Source organism: Alligator sinensis, unplaced genomic scaffold (genome assembly GCF_000455745.1).
Source record: "Alligator sinensis unplaced genomic scaffold, ASM45574v1 scaffold582_1, whole genome shotgun sequence".
In the NCBI taxonomy this organism is placed as follows: Eukaryota; Metazoa; Chordata; order Crocodylia; family Alligatoridae; genus Alligator; species Alligator sinensis.
Genome location: NW_005842651.1, coordinates 597,378 through 603,377, shown reverse-complemented (window position 1 = coordinate 603,377; position 6,000 = coordinate 597,378).

The window sequence follows — 6,000 nt, the reverse complement described above, 5'->3', positions numbered from 1 at the left end:
GGGTGCTCCGCCGCGTTGCTCGCAGCCTGCTCTGCCGTGCTGCTCGCAGCCTGCTCCGCCTCTGCTCGGCGTCGTCCCGCACTCCGCGGGTGCTCCGCCGCGCTGCTCGCAGCCTACTCTGCCGCACTGCTCGCAGCCTGCTCTGCCTCCACTCGGCGTCGTCCCACACTCCACGGGTGGCGGATGATCCCCTGATCATTGGGGCTCCACGCCCCAGCTCTCTCCCTTCAGCCGCCCCACTACCTTGGCGGGGCCGCCATTTGTTTCTCCCATCTGGCGTGCCCCGCCCCCGCCGTTCCGCCGCAGCCGGATAAACGCCCGGCTGACGACCTGCGCCGGCAATGCCGGCGCGTGGAGTTTCCTCGGATCCTCCGGCCCTGCGGGAGGTAAGCAGACCCCTTGGCCGCCGCGGGGGTCTCCCAGTGCCCCCGCTCCTCTGGGACACCTTTCTTACTTGTCCTTCCATTATTTTTAAAGAAACACAAAATAAGAGTATTGTATATACAGAGTTTAGTCTTAAAATATATTTAGCTGATCTTTAAACTGCTAGAGTAAAAGTAAACAGAAGCACTGTAATTACTAACTATGGGTTTTTCTACATGTGCTCTGGGAGTGGGGGTGCTCCGAGAGCCACTCTAAGTAAAGCACCTAGAGCGTCTCATATATCAATATCCCCGAACTTCAAAATGCTACCCCCACCACCATTTTGAATCATGAGGATCCTGATACATGATACGCAGGAGGCTGCTGGAGTGCATTAATTGCCATGCTCCAGCAGACTCAATTAATTTAGTCTGCTGCGATGCATTGGAATTACAGTGAGTCACGGCAGCCTCCTTGCCTGTGTACAGGCACCTTTTAAGTCCTTCTGAGAAACAAATTACATTGTCTGAGATTTTGAGGGCCTAATGCTGGAAATATTCATCTCCCTTCTCCTTCCAGTCCTTTGGATTACAAATTGTACACAGATGATAACGATCGTCTGCCACTCAGACCTAATTATCTCAGCAAAGTAAAAAGAATAAATTACATGAATACATTTTTCCCTTTCACCAAGTAATTTATTTAAAACAGAAACATTACTGGTTATAAACTGGCAAAAACTGGCAGCAGGCAATGTTCTCCACATCTATAATAAAGCATCGTGATTTGAGCACAAATGACTGGAGATGAAATACCTGATATTTATGTATGAGAAAACTGCTCAATGATAGGCAATCAGGTGGACCTGGAGCCCTAAAAAGAGTAATTTAGCTGTTTGGTAGAAGAAATCATTACGTGAAAATAAGAGCCAGTTCTTGGACCAAGGCAGTGCTTTGCCAAATAAAGGAGATAAGGCTGGACTTTTGGAGGACACCAAGAGATAAGACTGTCAAACATAAAGACCCTATTTTGTTCTGTTTGTTACAGATGACAGTACACATTAACAAAACAAATTTTAAACACCCACCCCTAGGCCACCCTAACCTAGGGGCATTTTTACACGAGCACTGGGAGGCTTGGGGGGGAGGGGAGGGGGGGGATTTTAATTAGAAAACTGAACTAAGTTAAAGCACCCAAGCATCACATGCATCAGCATCCCTGTACTGAAAAATGGCAGCAGGGCACTTTGAACTAAAGTTTGTCAAACAAGCTTAGTTCAAAGCACTGCACTACCATTTTTCAGTGTAGGGATGCTGATACACATGACGCTAGAGTCTGCTAGAGTGGCTTAATTCCCATGCTCCAGCAGACTTTATTAACTGAGTCTGCTTCGACAAGCTGTATTTCCAGAACGTTGGAGAAGGCTCTGTGCACGTGTATAGGAGCCCTTTGAGAGCTACATAGCTCTATAACCAATCAATCCATGGCATCTTTGCTGAAATAGCAATGTGACTAATTGCTGGCATAATAGGAGCAGGTTTAGTATGTATAGGAGGGAATTAATATCACCTGTTGGCTGCTGACCTTTCACTGTACCTCTTTTTCTATGATTCCACTTCAGCAGTGACTGGCTTCAAACAAGTTTTCATAGATACTTTACTTTCCCTGGCAAGATGTTCAATTGCTAAGTAGAATAAAGGTAGTGTGGTAAGACCAGCGAGCTTTGTTCTTCTGCCCAATGGGAAGGAGAGTGATCTAAAACTATTCCTTATTATTATCTGAAACCAATCTCCGGTGTAGGAAGTCTGTTAGTTTGAACAGCAGAGAGTTGGAAAATCATATTGCAGTCTTCCTACTACAGTTTTTTCAGGGAATTTACAGCTATGTAACAGAGCAAAATCCTGTAACTTTATATGTGAAGGGAGAATGCTGAACTGGTCTTGTAGATTTCTGACTTACTCTCATTTCTCTAGGTAGATAGCCATTTTGAAATAATTCCCCAAGAGCTCCCCGCAGCAATGGATGGAATAGATGTTTGAAAGCTTTAAAGAAATCTGTTCATGGAGATTTTCCTAAGGGCATACTCTGAAATTTGGGGAAAGATTCCCCTTTCCTGAATATGTTTGAGGGTTTTTCTGTGAATGTTCTGATATGCATCTGAAGTGACTTTTAATGGACAAGTTACTGAGGGTATTTTCCAACATATTAATTGCATCAGCCTTTTCCAAGGCATGGTAGAGATTTATACTTCTTTATAAATTCAAGACAATTTTCTTCCGTGTATGTAATAAAGGAGCTGTAAGTAGAAGCTAGAAAGAAGGCAACAGGCAAAGTTCTAAAACCTCTTTAACCTCTTTGCTGAGAATTTGCCTGATTATTTGTTTACCTACTTATTTTCCACAGAGTAAAATAACTTAGTTATAATCACAAAATATAGTAAGAAAATTCAGCATTAGGGTGTTTAATTCATATTTCTAGTTTCTTGATTCATTCACTGAAAAGCATCTATAGGATCAATTTTGTTCATCTTCCATGGCCCTAATCTGATTGTTTGAAGTCTTTGCCATTCTATAGCAGAAACAAAATGTATGTAAAGTTCCCTTAAACATTGCCTAGGGTGCCTCGCAGAGGGTAATAAAAGGGTCCATAGACTCTTCATTGAAGAACAGGAATCCAATGACAATTTTGAGACCTAGAAGATGTCTGTAGTCTTCAAATGGTAAATATTCAATTTCAGTCTAGATTGTTCATTTGGGATGTTCAAAGCTCATAATAGTTTTGTCATGAAAAACAGCAGATGAGACAGTGCATAGTAACAAATATATGGAAAGACCATTGATAAAGACAGCATTAATGTCTCAAAGAAGAAGGAAATAAAAGGGATGGATTTTATCTAGGGAGACAAGAAATGGCTTACATGTAGTGGATATAACTAATCAAAGTAATCTGAGAATTATGAACTATAAGAAATTGATTTTGGCATATATGTACATTTAAAAAAAATGTGATTATATTATTATTCATAACTTTTCAAACACCAAAAGGGATAGTTATTAATAACCATAATAACATGATGCCCACCCAGGTGTGAATCGGCTGGCTTCTATCCATGTAAAACCTTTTAAATTATATTTGAGGTAGGAGCAAGGTAGAAACACAATCTGGAAATGAAATAATTAGAATATTCTAAGGAAAAAAACATTAAATTTATATTAAGGGAAAAAAATATTAAGAGAATCTTATAAATAGTTCCTTGCCCCCCTCACTACAACATGCACATATATGCAAATGTTGGAAGAACTGGGAATGTAGCACACTAGAAATAATAACTAGGAAGTAAAATGATGCATAATTAAGATCATCCAAACAATTTTAAATCTAGCCTTCTGTTACTTAAATTTTCATTTTGTACAATTGTTCTTTCTCTCAGTAAGATGAAAATATTCAGATAAGCAAGTTTCGAATGAGTAATTTGAGATGTTTAGAACTTCATTTCAAATAAATAATTTCCCTATAAGTTAAGAACTCTAAAATATATAGATATGGTTTTTACATACTTCTTTATGAAATATAATGGTGTTCCCATGTCATCCTGTCCTGTTGACATGTAATTGGCCTAATTTATATCTGTATAAGGCCTTCTCTACACATGTAGGAAAAGGTACAATGGAATCTAATATGTGATTCACACAATCCCACCTCCTGCTATGCCACATGTGCATGGCAGGAGGTGTTATTGTGGGATCGCACATTAGATCCAATCACGTCTGATTGCTGATGCAGGGGGACCCTGATCCCAGGCTCCACCTCCACCTGCAAGAAGCAAGCTTCTGAAGCTGGGAGGCCTACACACCCATGTTAAGGGGCTCCCAGCTGCAGGGGCACCCCACACATCCCTGGGGCAGTGGGACTATGATACCCCTCCCGCAGGGGTACAAGGAAGCCCCCAGGATGGGAGGTTCACTGCTGCAGAGATCTCCCCACCCCAGGGGTGTGGGAAGCCCCGGGGCCAATTAATCTCTTGCACATACCCCTAGGATATAGGAATTGCCCATGTGGCAATCCTCCCACCCTGGGGGTTTCACACCGCCTGAAAGCCTAAAGATCACAACAGGGGCAATATTCACCCTTTGGAATTTTGCCGAGAGCAACGGTATGGGGACTTAGTATCTGAAACTATGGGACTCTTGGTCCTGGTTTGGGTGCCACTGGGACCCAGAGTGAGCAGCTGCTGGGGCTGAGAGTCCCCAGCAATTGTAGGGCTCGCACCCCACCTGAGCAAGGTGCATCCTTATGGCTAAAAGTCTTGTCAGCTGATGGGGCTCCCAGCCACAGAGAAGACCCTGCTACATGTGCAAACTAAAACACAATAGTTAGACATTTTTTAGGTCTAACTTTAGAGCTAGTTGGAGCTCTTTATGACATTGGCGATGTGTAGGGGTGCATGTGCACCCCCTGAGCTTGGCAGTGCATGCCCTGCAAAAAGTGCCACCAACACTGCTGGCGGCACCTGCGGGTGGTCGCCGCTCGCCCCTCCCCTCTTGCTGCCAACACCGCAGGTGGTGTCTGCAGGCAGTCCCCGATCACATTTGGCTGCTGCTGCCACTGCCGATGGCCTCTGCGGGTAGTCACTAATCACCAGTCAGCATTCACTGCCCCCCACCACCACTGACACCACTGTGGCCATCTGCTGGAGCTCCCCACTCACCGACACCACTGCTGCCACCTGCGTGCAGTCACCATGCCCCCCCCCCCCCCCCCCCCCCACCCCCCGGGGCCCCTGCCAGTGCCCCTCGCTCCGGGGGTACGCAGCATTCACGCTTTGTGATGTGATAAGTACTTTGCACATGTAGCTGGTCTCATGGTAATTGTGCAATTAACCAGTTAATTGCATGATACCCATAACATGTAGAGGGGGGTTAAGATATTAGTTGTCCCAAGCACAGTATTTTTTTTCAATGTGTATTCTGCCTCACAATACAGCAGCAAAGCTGAGATAATAATTAGCAATGGCTTGTTTCTGATCAAATGCCTGCAAGTGGAATGTGAAATTCTCAGATTTATTTTTCATTTGAAAATTATTGGCAGATTTCTATGGAAAATTATTTTTGGCCTGAAGTTTATCTGTGAACAGCTTAATTCAAAGATTAGAAATTCATATTTATATGTCAAACTGCTTGAATTACCATATTTCTTCAAATCCAAGACAACATTAAATTTAAGATGACCCCCCCCCAAAAATTAGATTCTATACACAGATAATTATGTGTTATACTTTTCCATGTATGGAATCTAATTAGCAGGAGGTCATCTTAAATTCATCCCCCTCCCCCTCCACTGTTGTGATAGGGAAAGCACTGGCATGGGTGAAGGGCCAGACTCTGCCCTTTGCCTTCCCTGCCTACTCCCCCTGCCCCTTGCTGCTTCTGCTGCCTCTTCCCCACCATGTGCCCGCCTTCCTCCTCTGTCCCTGTGCTTGCCCCCTCACTTCCTGCCCCATTGATTCAACTAAATACAGTACTTCTGCATTTTTTAAACCTGGATTAGATAACTACTGTAGGTAATAAGCACACAGGGGCCTTATTATATATTCCTGTATATAAGTACTTGTAATTTTCTCATTTCAAACTTCCCTGT